The 15,702-nt window shown below is 36.9% G+C and overlaps 1 protein-coding gene across 3 annotated transcripts in view; it reads left to right on the plus strand.

Moving 5' to 3' along the window:
* The window catches only part of SEMA6D (semaphorin 6D), a 269,723-nt gene that overhangs the window by 124,242 nt on the left and 129,779 nt on the right, over positions 1 to 15,702 (plus strand). For all 3 annotated transcript variants that reach the window (XM_074917641.1, XM_074917639.1, XM_074917640.1), the window contains exon 2: positions 9,670 to 9,750. The gene's annotated coding sequence lies outside the window, so the exon portion shown is untranslated. The remainder of the gene's footprint in view (positions 1 to 9,669; positions 9,751 to 15,702) is intronic.

Genomic DNA, 15,702 nt, shown 5'->3' on the forward strand with positions numbered 1-15,702 from the left:
TTTTCCCCTCCATTTTTATATTCAGTTCTAAAATCTTCTGTACAGTTGCCACTAAACTGTGTTTTATTTCATTAAGAAAGGTAGTTCAGGATTCTAGCTTGAGTTTCCCAGGCTGATTGCAAACACATATAGCAAAAGTCTAATAAAGATGAGTTTCAAGGTTCCCAGTTCTGGTCAGGTCCTGGTAGTTTAAATCCTGATGATTACCCTGTGATTGCCTAATGTCGTTTGAGAGCTCTGACCCATCTGCCTCAATTATGTGGTAGCCTTGGATTTAGCCTAAGTGTGATGAGCCAGGATATGTGTGTGCATACACAGGTAATTTGGCTGGTGTTGCAGCCTGAGATTTTCTGTATATGCCTCTGCTTCTCTGGTTGGGGCAGAAAGAGGAGGATCAACCAATTCTGTTGCTAGTGATTTTTGTGTCCTTAACCAATCTGCAGCGCCTTCATCCATCTGCAAAAACAGTGAAAAGCCAAGGTAGCCTGCGGAGAGGGAACTGTTGTGAGAGATCCTGGACTCGCGATGGTTTATTTTCATAAAGAGATTACTGAGGACGCTTGATTCTTACTCAAAACCTGTCACGATCGTATTTGGCAATGTCTGTATGTCTTTATATTTGCACATGGAGAAAAAGAGCCTTAAAGCCATATAAGTAAAGATACAATACAGCTACTGTTAAAGCTTTCTTATTGAGGGAAATATCTGCTGCTACCTGATCATGGCATTTGTTTTCCTCCTGCCTTTCCAGCATCTGTCTGTTCTTTAGGAGGTTAATTTAAGAGCTGATGCCTTTAATGGTGTTCAGAAGGCACCTGTCACATATGGGACACTACTAGGTGTAACACATAATGATGATAATCAGCCCCAGAACTTGAAATGATGTCATAGTAAATGTGAAGCCTGTAGATTCCCAGTTCCTCTAAAACCTGTCAGTTATCTTTAATCTTTAAGTAGAAGAGCTGAACTGTAAAAAGAGCTTTGTGTGAAAGCTGCAGAATGGAAATGAATGCCTGGCTATTAAAATGAATAGGTGTCTAATATACAAATTATTTCAAGGTTATCAAAAAAAATATGAAAAAACCTGTTTACAAGTCCATTTTAGCAAGACTCTTACATAGACTTGTGGCACTTTATCAGTGCCCTATATACTAAAACACAGGCAAGTGTGACCCATGTTATTATTTGGCTGGTAATTATTTTCCGTTATTTTTGATTATACATAGACTTTCACTTAAGCACTTTGTAAAAATAGATATGTCTGAAAAAAAATGGAAAGGTATCAGAAGCAATAAATATATTGTTCTGCAAGTTCAGCCTTTAATGTAATGTGCAAACTATTAGATTAAAAGCAGTAGGTATCACAGGTCAGCTGCACTCACTAATCACTGCCTCAGCAAAGGAGATTGACTTTGTTGCTAGGTGGCTGCAGTAACAATAGTAAATCACTTCATAGACTTTATATTTATTCAGTTCACAGCTTGATCACCACTGTTTCACCTTTCCTCTGAAAAACAGTAATGCTCTTCGCTTTGTCCAGGAAATGGAAATTACTCATGGAGTCTCCTAACTATTTGTTTTAAGTGAATGAACAGTACAGCTTATGCCCACTGGTTCCTGAAATGAAGCGCTGTCGTAGCATGGTGGTTGCAATGAATATTTATATAAAAATGGGGGGGCAGGGTGTGGAATTTTTGGTTGCTTTTTTTTTTTTTTAGACAGCCTCTGACAAATGATTGTGCTGCTTTATGCATTACAGTTTCTGTACTTTGTTATCTGTGAAGACTGCCGTAATATAACTTTGCAGGTAGAACTGCAGGCAGGCATCTTGTGAAAGATGAGTCTCCTGGGATACTGATTGCATTACCATGCTAAACAAAATCGCCGTTAACAAAAATGTTTGGCCAAATCTCCATAGAAAAGGGTAACATTCATTCAAATGCATTTTCAAAGGGAATCTTCTGAAATGAAGAACCTAAATATGCTTTTGAAATAACTAAGTATGCAGATGGGAGATGAAAAGTGTTTGTTGACATACCCTTTTGCTTTCAAGCTGTAGAGTTTTAATTTTAAGAATGAAAGTGATACTCAAAATACTTATTGACACTGATATGTCTCTGTGCCAGAAAGAAAAGTTGTTCTGTCTAGAGCCAGGTTTGGAAAGATAGTTTGGAGGAAAAATTGGGCCTCTAACAAAGCACTGCCATGCTGGGGCTGTGGGACAGGCTGTTTCTGTGGGAGGGATGTAGAGATGTAGGCATATTCTTGTTGGAGCAAACACCCTTCTCTGTTGATTTACTTGGTCCAGACTCATGTATTACAAAAGGAAAAGGCTGCCTCAGACATAAGCTACAGACAGGTCTGTAACACCAAGTTTTGTAGTTGCTAGTACATCCTTTTGCAGCCAATCCCTAGGTAAAAATAAGTTTAGATGCTTCGCTTTGATTGCGGGTGTTTATTCTCTAGCTGTTAGCGTAGTAACTTCTGAGTTATAATTTGAATGTGATTAGTATCATCTGGTTATTCGATCTGACTGTCTTGTAAAGAGGAAGAAATGGCTTTAATTGAGAAGTATTCCAGCTCACAAAACGGGTTTTGGAAGGTGCTGAATCTTTGCCTGCATAAATATTTCAGATCCTGATTCAGAGTAACATACTGCTATTAAACAATGAAATCAAAGTTTTGTGATGGTCCTTTGTAAATCAGTGGCAAGAAAAATGAAACTACAACAAATACGTTGTTAATTTAAGCCAGAGTTTCCAAAACTGTCACATGTACAGTTGCATTTAAATGAGTATGTTCTAGCCATGCAATTAAGTTGGTTGCGGTGCAGCTAGTGAAATACTAGCATTGGTTTTCATATACATCCTCCTGAGCATTCAGACTTTAATACATTATTATGCTTAACAGGGTCTTGAAATACAGGGTGGGGAGTTGTTATTGCCTGTTAGTCTCAAACACAGGAAAACATAATATTGCTATAAAATGCTGAGAATATTTTGATACAGAGGTGATAAAAGAAAAGCTGTTCAATTAGCAGTTATTTTAAGTGATAAATTATAGCATATCATCCTTCCAAAATAAGCAAGTAATAGCAATTCATAAAAGCGCCACGTGTCAATATTACGGGGTTTTCATGCTTTTTGAAATCAGCATATTCTGCACGATTAGCGCTCTGAACTCTTTTTTTGAGCCTATAAAAGCCCACCTCTTCAAAGTTAGGATCACTGATTTTATGTAACAAAACACCTTTTCAGGAGTTTTCCTCTGTAAAGAGGTTTCTCTGTCTTGATTTTAGTGTACTTCCAGGATCCTGATTGGCCTATGAGTCACATTAAATTCATGTATTTATTAGTCAGAAGGTCAGAAGTTTGCATCATTTTGGAATAGAGGCTAGGCAAGAGATGACAGCTAAACAAGATGCTTTGTTTTGGAAAAGGCTTATTCTTGGAGAACTGGGGACAGGTGTTGTGGAAGAGACTGCTAATACCTGCATGGAAAAGCGTACAGCTTCAAATAGGTTCAGCTATACCTGGCCTGGGGTATTAGGTGCTTCACGCTGACAAGAGACAGCACAGCAGAGAACTTAGGCATTTTAGTAGACATACCAAATGCTGAAATCATTTTATGTAGCAATGAATAAACATTGTTTATTTATATATCTCTTTTTGGATATATATAGAAAGACAGATATGCTTATATTTAAATGTTTTTTAAGAATAATGTGGGACACAAGTGCATAGGATGTTTACAGGTGTGTTATAAAGAATATTTAGACTGATTCCTCCAGTTTCTTGGGGATCATGAATAGCTTCAGCCTAATAAAAGCATGCCCAAGGGAAAAAAAGCATCCTTGGAGGGCAGAGGCAGACCTGTGCATTCCACTCTTCTGTGGTCCGGGGCTCCTCTCCTGCTGTAGCAGGGTGTAGGGGTGCTGAGGCAGAGAAGAGCTGCTCTATGAAATCCTGAACCTCACCGATATTGTGACTTTACAGGGGAGTCCATATGTTCTTGTTTAAAGTCAGTCTCTGAAAACCACCCCTTTTTCCCTAGAGAGATGGGAAACATAGCCAACAAAAAGCTTTATCTAAAGGGAAATGGGGGACTTACTACTCTCTGGGTGGGAAGAAAAAGTAATCTATAAAACATTTCCATGGTAGTGGTTTTCTATCTCTCTTCCAGGCCTTCAGAATATTCCAGTTTAGTAATACCTATTATCTGCTTCTACTTCTTCATTTCTTCAACTAATGTGCATTGAAAATGTTCACTTATCCACCTGGGCTCAATGGAGCTTTATACAACATATGTATTCCTGTTAAAGGCTGAACTTACATTACTTCAGCTTTTCAGTTAACCTTGCTTCCACGTATTGCACAGCGTTGAGCAGTTTAGTATTAAACAGAACTCACATGTCCTCACACCTCCTCTCCTCCCCCAATAAAACTTTAAAATGCAACTTTTCTATGCTTTATGAAACCTTGTGATATCTGAGTTACATAACCAATTCGATATTGGATTTACATTATTTCTAGGCAATAACACCAGTGGTAATTTTCCAGTGCTTTACTCCACTGCTATATGCACTAGCAGATGTTGCTACACTGAGCTGCATTCCTTCTTAGTAAAGCACGGACATCAAGTTTTATTCAAGGTAGATAGGTAGATGCAGCTTTTGAATGTATGTGTATACATCTAAAGAAATAAAAATTACTATTTTGGAAAATTCTGTTAAATTCAGTGCATTTACATGGAAATAGGTGAAGAGTAGATTCATGAAGGAGAGGAAAAATGGTGAGAAAGCCCATTCTAAAATGTTATATTTGGTGCTACTGGATTTCTTCTGTTGTGTCTCACAAATACTTTACACATACTAATCTAATGGATGTGTAAATTAACTAGTAATCCATTCAGAGAGGTTGACTACAACAAGATATAAAATAAAGCTTTGGCTTCATAGCAAATTTTAGGGCATTATCAGTTTGACCATTTGTTACTCTTTCTCGTCTCTAAGTTTTTGAAAGTGCTTGTCAATGTTTGGTCAAGATTAATGTTTCTCTTGCTAAGGCCTTTCTCTTTATTTTGCTTGATACCATCTGTGACATACTACTTAGCAAGCTGAAGTCATGGGTGCCATCACAGACCCTTGTAAATCACAATATAAATTTCATCTTCAGGGAATCGTCAATTCTGTCCTCTCAGCTAATTGTCCCCCTCTGAATGCACGTTTGGATGTCACTTGAGAATATCTTTCTTAAAGCTTTTTCACTTAGAATTTTGACTTTTTTTCGTATTCTCACTCCTTGAGTCTCAACTCCCGACTTTGCCAAAACAGTGTAAAATTTCATCTGAATCATTAATAAGAAAATATCTTCATCCAAAAATATCCATTCTCACTGCCTTACAATAGTTTAGTTTCACTAAGCTTTCTGGACCATAAGTGCTTATATTATCCCCAAGCTCTCCTTGCTTCCCAGGACTATAAATTTGCCTTATATAAATCATAACGTTAGCTTTCTCAGACATTGTATCAGCCATTTGTCTGCCAATGCTTTAAGGGGCTTGCTGCTTCCTCTGCTCAAAATTATATGTGCTGCGATCCTTCTGCATTACCATAAATGTGATGGGATTGCTAGCATGAATCTTTCTATCCTCAGAATGGACTTGACCATGAAGAAAATGGAAATCTGAACCCAAATTATCAAATGTTCATGTCTTCTCACCACAACATGTCCTATGAATATGAAATATTTCGTATTTTTTTCCTCAAAGTACAAATCATAGGATTTTTCTGAGATAAAAGCATAGTGGGACAAATCTGCCTGTATCTTTTAGCCAGTTCAGGTGTCATGTCTGAATGTAAACCAGGTTATTCAGAGACCTTTTATGGATCTGCAATCATTTTTGAAGTGCTGCAGCTCCATGGTAAATTAAACTCATCCACATGTCAAGTTCTATTCATCTGTGACAGACACCATGAGAGCTTTAAATAAAGACCCACTTATGATTTGGTCTAGCAAAGTTGGAAAATGCCGTGACTTCTTTATTGCCTCTCCTCCCTTGGTCTCCTTGCACAAAAGCAAGAGATGTTCCTGAATTGATTGAGTTCAGCATCTGCCTTCTCTCTGAATCTCTCAAAAGCCATCAAGACCACCATTCTTGTAGATACTTTCTCTGCTTGTTACTTCGTGTAACAAGACATTTCTAGCAGAAATCCCGTGACCAAGCTGGCTTCCTCCATGGAACAGACATTCTTTTCTCCCCTCTCAATTCTGTCAGATGCCTTGCTACTATAATTTGAAGCTTCACCCACAGTGAAGATCTCCTCTTCACCACCTTTGACTCATTCTCAAAACCGTTTCTCCCACCACAATTTCTTTCTCTGAGAAGGATCGTGACAGTTTCTTCCTAGTGAAAACTGATTAATATATCATCTTCATAACTCCTCTTTTCACTCATTGCTCTGTTCCTGAAACAGTCCTCTAGCCTGTCACAAGTTATAAAGTCTTCCAACTGCTATCCTTCTCTGCTCACCCACTTTATACAGTGGCGTCATCCTATCCCTTTTTTCCTCTGATCTGTCACTCTCTTCCTCCTCTTTTCTTGCTCAATTCCAGCTTGCCTTAGTCTTTCACTTCTTCAAAATGTCCCAGTGTTTACCCTACCTGGCTTTCTAATAAGCTCTCATCCCTGAATGCATGGAGCACACTAGTCACTGCCATCTAATTCCCACTCCCTGTAGTCAAACAGAAACTGCTCAAACCAGTCTGTAATAACTTTCTCCAGTCCAGTCAGAGAATCTGTATTCCACCTTTGACCATGTGAACCTATCAGGTGTTTCAATATATATTTAACTTTGATAATCTTACTGTAATCCTTTCCTCTTTCGGCTTTCATGACACTATCCTTTCCTCCGCATGCTCTTTGGTGAATCTGCCTTATCAAGTCTGCATTGCAGGAGTTTACAGGAAAGTCAGGTTTTTACTTCCTAGTTTATCCATGAGGCATCTCCCATGAAAGCACAAATTCAGCTACCACGTTAATGAGGCTGGTTAGGAACTGTGTGGACCTCTGTACTTCAAGCTTGCCTCTTCCTACCCAAACTAAAATCTAAGTGTTTCTGTGTAAATATTGAAGTGGTATCTCAAAGTAACATCACTAAAACACTGGTCCTTACTCTTTCTGCAGAAGCCCTCTCAGTTACTCGTTCTCATGGTGTCTGTTAACAGCCTGTCACCTCATCTGTCACCCAAATTCACTACCTGAACACTGTCTTCAACTGAGATTTCTCTTTGTCTCCTCAAATCCAGCTGGCATGTAAAGTCTGACATGTGGTCTTTCCTGGCCATCTATATTGGCTCTTGGATTTCTTGCACTGTGAATTTGTTTTCTCAAATCTCAACAAATATAATCTTACCAACTCAAATAATGCTGTTAGAAAACTTGTTTTCTCAGGGTTGTTTTTTTTTCTCATATTGCTTTCTGATCATAACACTCAGTTGATATAGGAGTCTCCCTTTTCTCTTTTAGGTGGCTTATTTGTTCTTTCTCTGCTATGTGTGCCCTCTCTTAGTATGAAAACAGCAGCCTCAGCCTCAGATTGAGTCACATGTCCATTTGCTCCTCAGCTCTCATTTTCAAGCCGGCACCTTCATGCTTTTTCCCATCAAAATTTCTTAGACACTTTTGCAACACTGGTTCTTCAAATCTCTCCTCAAAAACGTGCCTTTGCCAGGCTGCCTACAAACAATATTGCTTGTCATAATGGCTATTATATTAACTTTTTTTCCTTCTTACTTCATACTAACCTATCGCATTTTGTCCTCAATCCGCTAAATTCTTAGAAGTTTTCTCCACTGTGCATTTAGATAGGGCTAATACTGTGAAGCCCTGGTCCATGAGTAAAGTAAACAGCACTGAAGGGAACAGTAAAGGCCAGGAGGAGTTGAAGTCATGGCTGTATCCCTGCAGAATGAGCCTGGCACACTATTCTAACAGTTAATATTTTTGGCAAAAACACAGATATGGAAACTATGTCCGTGGCCAGATGTGCACACAGAGAGCTGCCAAAACAGAGTAGTATACACTGTAAGCTATGCTGTTTCCCCCAATAACGTACGCAGAGATGCTAGTCCTTACCTTGGAAAAAGTGAAACACTGAATAAACTCTGGGATCTGCAGCTATGGTTCTGGAGTGATTTAAAGTATTGCAAACTGATGCTTAACCAGCTAAGTCATTCCCTCCAGCACCCTTTTGTTGTAATCTCCCTCCAAAGATATTAAAAATACAGAAACCTTGGCCAGGTTGTAGTTGATCTAATTTATAAAACATTTTCTGGATATTAAAAGCTAGGGCAATGCACTAGTAGTTTTTAAATTGTGTTAAATATACTGTAAACTCCCAGAAAGAACCTTTCATTGAAGATTATTGTATGAAGATTTGAAGATTAAAGTGTCTAGATTAAAGATTAATGTGAAGTGCAGTGGGAAATTGTTTGATGTATAAGGAGCTATATAGTATATTAATCGTGTACTTTTCAAAACTGCCTGAGGGAATTAGACACCCAGTTCTCTTACATGTCTTTGAAAATCTCACTCTAAGGTATTTGTTGTTATATAGTGAAAATGGTAATATTTTTATTGGGAGCTTGAGTAAAAGAGGAAAAGAGAGATGTGGAGACCCTCTCTGTTAGTGTAGTGCTTGATGTTGGTCCCTTACAGTTTTTTTCCTGTTTTGAATTTGCTCTGTTATTGTATAGAGGCGACTGGGATTTGAGTGCTACAAGTTCATAAAACTGGTCTGATCCAAGAACACTGCTCCACTTGACTATGTATTTCTTGTCATCAATTCCATTTCTTTGCTTTCACTTCAAGATAGTTTTCTTGTTCTCCTAAACAGAATTGGAATAATTTTTAAAATAACCATGTAAACCTTTATGAAACAAACGTATGCGTGTACATATTTGTATTTACAGTATATTATGCATTAATTGAAAGTAAATAGCAAAAATAATTGTTATACGTGTATTTTGTTAAATAATCCTTCTGCTGGAGTTTTTCTCAGTCATGATTTTTTTGTGTAGAAATTTCAGTACTTTAATGAAAGAAATGTTCCACATATGGTAGAAATTACAAGTTTGCTTGTCCCTGAAGTGCTGCAATACAAATAAGCTGTTAAATGCCAACTCTGAATGTTATTTTTCAGATGTTAAGAGAGATAATCCTGTACTAAAACTATTAGGAGTCGAATTTATTTGAACTTCAAAACCTCTTTCATCTGAAATGAAAATGAACTGTGTATGAGTGTATGCTTCATTAATTTGGGGTTGGCCAATTGTGTGCATTTTTGTTTGTTTGTTTTTTCCATGAGGCATCTTTCTAATGCAGTTTATTAAATAATGCAATACACTGTTATTTTTCCTGGTAAAATCTGTTGCATTGCTTTCATAAAAGGACAGTTTCTCTGTAGAAAGTACCTTGTGGGAATCAATATTAAGGTTCACAGTCACTTGAAAAGTCAGCGTGCTGGCGTGTTGCATTCAGATCTATTTTAGTGGTCTTATCATTAGACCTGCAGTAGGCATTTATAAAGTAAGGCTTCCATGGGTACTGGGAAAGTGTGATTAAAAATAATCATCTGTCTGATGAATATTTTCCTCTGACTTTTGGCAGGATCACTCATCTGAATTTGTGCCAGCCTCTACAGGAACACTGATGCCAGCAATTTAAGGATCTTCACATTCAGTCTCAGTGGTAAGGTCTTAAAGATGCCATAGTAAACCACACTAGAATATTACTGTTTTCTGTTACGTTACACTGAAACTGAATCTGTGTGAAAAATGATGTATTTCCCCTTGACCAATGCAAGCATAGAGAGATATAAGAACATACATTGATCTGCAAGAGATTTTGCTCAGGACTCAAGTTCTCAGCAATTCTTATCAGACTAAAATTAGAAAGGCTGTTTTTATTGTCCTTTCTACTAATGTAACTGCTCTCGGAAGGTTTCACGTTGTACATTTTGGAGAATGTAATCATTTACAAAAGGATGGTAGGCAGGCTTCAAAGATAAAGTAAAACGCACAAAAATGAAATTCAGTAGTTTCCTCTTGCTGGAAACTGAGCAGTAAGTTGTAAAATTACAAATTATTTTCCCCTCTAATGCTGTCTTTGTTGTAACTAGTCTGATTGCTCAAACCTTGAGTCAGATTCTCAAATACTGCTGTGGAGACCTTGTGAAGGGATGTAATCTGTCTGCATCTTGAAGCTCAGAATTTCTGCTGCAATGATAAATTCTCAGCTTTGTTAAAAGATAAAAAGAAGAGGGAACAGCTGAGTCCCACCATACTTTTGCATCAATTTGGAATACATTTTCTAGAAAACAGTAGTTGGGTAGTATGGGGTAGTTCTTTAACAGGAAATCATGTTGGTGTGCAAGTGTACAGCTTTTTCAGGAAGAAAGATCTAATTTTTAGATTGTAATATTGCCTGTGGTGAGATTTTGGTCAAAATTATTTTCACCAATATTGCATATGCCACATTCAATATTTTAGGACCAGAGGAATTAGGAGACCATGGGAGGCATACCACTGTGTGCTGTACTCTTCCACTTAGCATTGACTAATGGCCACTGTTAGAGGCAAGATAGGGACAGCCCTTTGACCTCACCCTGGCCAGTCATGCTCATGCTAGTTTTAGATCACTGTGGTACAGATGGCAAATACCACCACTTTCAAGTCCTGCTAATTCAAGGCTACTGAAGTATGTATTTTTTTTGAATTGGATTACACTGCAAAACCTAGAACTCTTCTGACATGGAAACAAAACCTGTATGAAGTATTCCTCGAGCGATTTATTGTCATTAACCAAGTAGTTCAGTAAAACCTCTGCTTCAGTTTAAAGATGTGTTCAACAACAATAGCATTCCTGTCCAATCATGCTCTTTTCATACAAAAATGAGCATAATAATGTGTTATCACGAATCCTCAAGACAGATTACATTTCATTATTGCTGGGTAACTTTTATAATGTTGGAATGTGTTCCTAATAAAGGACAGTATCTTGCTCAGAGCATACAGTACTAGCGATGCTCTTTAGAAATAAAAGAACACAGCATTCACGTCATCACTTGATCAGATAAATAAGGTGCAAAACAACAAATTATCAAGGCGGTTTTGTAAGGAAATAATATAATCCTCATAACACTATTCTAAACTTTTCAAACTGTTATTTGACACTACTAAATTCTGTATGCACTGTAAGTTGGAAAGCTGAAAGTCAATGCTGTTCTGAGAGACAGAGTTCATGGAACCTAGAAATGACTGGTACTGAACTACTATTTTCCCCTGGAAACAGAAGACACGAGTGGCCTAGTAAAGGAAGGCAAGACAGCCTCATTTGTTGTGTCTTAACTACGGCACATGAAAATTCACCACGAGTCACCCAAGGCCCAGTCCTGTGACAAAAGTCCCATTCACTTCAGCAGGAGCAACTTGGGTAACAAACATTTGAGCACAAAGAAATATAACTGGGTTTAGATAAAATTCTTTAGGATCTAGGAGAAAAAATTGACCAACTATAAATACATACAGGGCAATACAGGCAGAACTGTATTCATGTCATCAGTAAATATGTAGCATATGCCTCGGAAGGATTAATGACCTTCAGGGCATACACATGACCAGTACACTTGTTCCACTGTAACAGAGACAAAAAATAGTTCAATATTCTGTACAATTAAAGGAGAAGTGTGTGCATCTGCACATGTGTTACAATGAAGGAAAAAGAGAGTTCCTTCTTACTGTATTTATTTGACCATCCTTTCACACTTCATTTCAGCCTTTATATGGTTTTTGTGTTCATACTTTATTATATTTTCTTGAGGCAAGAAAGGTTTTCAATGAGAAGTTGATGAATGTCCATATTAAATTGGATCCCCTTTTTTAATTAAGTTCATCTAAATTTAATTTTGCAATTTTGCTTCAGTAAACTCATCTGACTCCAGATGTTGAATGTGCTTTTCCTATTTCTCTTCTCACATAATTGTACCTGTAAAAGATTTATGACTTAGAGAGGCATTTCTGAAGACTTTGGAGTGTTTTCAGCATCTGCTTCATGGATGGCTAGTAACATGACCAATTAGCATCCAAAAATTCTGCTCTGCACCTAGGCTTTCTTTTAATAGGATGTTACTTTTATTAGCTTGAACTTTAAGCAAGTAATCAGTTTTAAAGAAAGATTATCAAAGCATTTCAAATGATAGAGGGATATTGTGTTCTACAGAAATTTTAAAAGTGAAAGAGAAGTCTTCAGAAGCTACAGGATCCCATAAGAAAAAATATGACTAAGAACTACTCACTTTGGTTAAAGAAAACCCCAAAAAATTTGTGGGGTTTGGGGCCCCTTCCTCTCATTACACCTGCGGTGGTGAATTGTTTGGTGCTGTCAGCATGTTACTTGAACTTTGTAAATATGAGAAATATATATTGAAGTGCTTGTTGGTCTTAAAAATTTCAAAATGCTTTTATTAAGTTTGCTAACATGAGCAATGATTTTGCAGATTAACTATCACCACATACTTTTTATATTCTGTCATGACTTCTGATCAGTGTGAAGGGCTCTTGTTTTAAGAATTACCCAGAATTCGCTCCTTAAATCTGGACGTATCTAATGACATTGTACGTGACACATACGAGGCATTGTATCATGAAGGCTCTGGTTCTCATCAAAGAAACAAATACCCCAGTTGAACTTTCAGATAATATTAAAACGAGAATAGTCCAATTGTAAGCAAAAAGATGGTTGTATTCTTTTTTCTTTCTTCAGAACAAAATCACTTCTCTTGAGATTTTTGCTGATGTAAGCATTTTTGATGTATTAATTTGAAATATTTATCCATGCAGTAAACAAATCTAGTTTTGAACATTTGTGTCAATTCAAGGCTCATAGGATGCAAAGTGCTCTAGGCATGATTGGCAATCTGTCACTCCAGGTTGGTTTGAAGGTTTCTTCAGAACAAGTAGAATTACCAGTACCGAGCATCAATACTGCTAATATGAATCAACTTCTCTGTTTTCTCCTTTTATATTCCTACAAGCCTCCATAATATAACATGGCAGTTACTAAAGAATTCATAGAGATGGTGGTGTTCCTGTAGTCCGTGTGTGTGTTCAAGTCTATGTGTAAGTGACCCCGTAGGTCCTGTTTGCACGAGAGATGTCAGTGTCAAGGCAGGCTGTAGAGCTGTAGAGTCTTTAATGACTTTCTGTAGGCAGTGGAGGAAGTCAGTTGGGGGAGCTTCCTCAGTCAGAGCAAGATCGTAAGCCTCAGAAATTTGGCTCTTCTTTTGTGCTCAAATAGTATCTTTCTAGTAAAAGATGACCTCCTAGTAAAAGTCCTAATTCTGTGAGATTTAGACTTGAGCATCTTTTTCATAACACATTTTACTACATTTATTCTACTTCACCTGTTTCCTAAAATGACTTTTCTCCATTCATCAATAGAGGGTGTAATTTTGCATTATTTCCATTTCCCCCAGAATTCTTAGTGATGCTGGGTTAAAGTAACTACAACACCTAATGCAAAGCAAGTATACACTTACGAAAGTTTTAGCAAAGAGACTCAAGTAGCTCCTTTAATTTCTAGCAAAAGAAAGAAACATAACAATCCTCCATTTTGTGAAATACTTCTGAGCTTTAAAGGCTTCATGTGGGAGTCTGGATGGGACCCAAAGATGGAACCACTTCAAAATTACTAAATGACACAGTTTATGTTATTGTTAAATTGTCAAGATTTGCTATATATTTGCTGAGATGGTAACCATACAGGGTGTTTTCAAAGACACTAACTAGAGAAGGGTATGTTAAACCTCCAAAGTCTTAAGAATGCCTAATGACTGCCTGCCAATACAGCTGAATCCTGCTGGGTAATGGGGGAATGCCTACCATGTAAATATAAAGGGGGTTATTTAGGAGACCCAGTGAGCTGTGAATTATTGCCTAGGTTGTCACAAAAAAAAAAAGGCAAAATGAGTTGTGAAGAGGAAAGAACGTGTACTGATTTCTGAATAGCTTTGTGAGACTTTTTGAGATAGATGGGGAAACTTATATACCCTCTGCAAAAAGAGATATCTGTTTTGTCACATTGCAGATGCATCAGCCACCTAGATTACCGTGAAAAACCTATTAAAGAAACGAAACTGCATTCTTTTTATGTCTAACAAATGCATGAATTGAAAGAAAATAATATTTGTCCAATGACTTTATTTAAGATGTGTATTGATCCAGCTTCCACTGAAGTGGGAACGTTTCCACTGGTTTTAATGGGACTTTGGCTGGAACCTTGGGGATTTAAAGAGTTAAGAGCTGGATTGGCAGGAGAGGTAGCAGAGAATACCTTCCAAGCCCCGTGGTATTATGCATCATTAGCACAAAGGAACTGAAATTATTACCTTGGAAATACTTTTTTAAAATTTGTCACTTAATGTGCTGAAGATAATAATCTGAATCCCAGATGAATAGTCTGAAAATCTGTACTTCTATAAGGTTACGTATATGCAAATGAATCTTTAAAAATGGGAAGAATTTCACCTAAATTATGAAGTTCATCTTTCTCTTCCCCTCAGGCACTTCATCACAGACTGAGGCAAAATATCCCAGAGTAGTAGGATCTAAACAGCATGTTGTTTCTATTACATTAAACTCATGCAATCTCTGTATTTTCTGTTCCACTATATAGTAACAAGAACTTACTTACTCTCATCTTGTTATCTCTTTAAATGTAGTATGTGAGTTTATAAATATGATGACAGACTATAGGAGATTAAAGTAACTTATGTCAGCTGTGTTAATTTTTTACAGCTAGTTCCTTTAAGCAGAACTAGCTGAAAATATTGTCTTGTTTTTCAAAATTGTAAGTGGCTTTTCAAATCAAAGCTTTTTTCTAAATCCTGCTTTCAGCAGAATAAATATTTATACAAAAATTATAATTTCTATAAAAATTAATATATAATTATATTTACAAAAAGAAATTTATGTATCATTTATACAAAAAGTCTGAATAAAAGGGGAAGACTAAGACTACAGAATTGCTAAGATCACAGGAAAGAAATTTTGCAAGGAGTTGGCCTTAATTTTCAATTAAAAAAAAAAAATGGAGCTTTTATTGCTGAAAATGAACAGCTGAAATTAACAGGAAAAGTAAATGTTTTTTTCATCTGCATTTGGAGGTGGAGTAGAATTCTTCAGATCTCTCAGTAATTGTTGGTAAGGACTTTCTCTGCCGAGCTGATTCTAAATTAAATGATTTGTTTTTCAATAAGATTTTCTTATCAGTCAGCTTACATGTAATCAACTTAAATGCAGTTTTAGAAAGAGATGAACCATGTCTATGTAATTCCCAAGATGAGAAATGAATACCTGATGAACTGCCATTCTTCTAAGATAAAAAATAATGCATTACTTCAGCATTTTTTTTCCTAGTGATTCTGTGAACTAGTGGTTATGGGGTGGGTTCTTGTGACACAGAGAATGTTATACATATATACATGTACTTAGTCTTCTTGTACCATAATTCCATTAGTAGTGAAATGTTCCCAAATATGCTAAAGGTTTTACCAGTCGAACTGTTTAAGAACATTGAAAATAAATTAAAGATGGCAAATCAGTCTAGTCAAAAAGGAAGATTGTGTTTTGAACAAAAACACTG

Source organism: Athene noctua, chromosome 13, assembly GCF_965140245.1.
Source record: "Athene noctua chromosome 13, bAthNoc1.hap1.1, whole genome shotgun sequence".
Taxonomy (NCBI): Eukaryota; Metazoa; Chordata; class Aves; order Strigiformes; family Strigidae; genus Athene; species Athene noctua.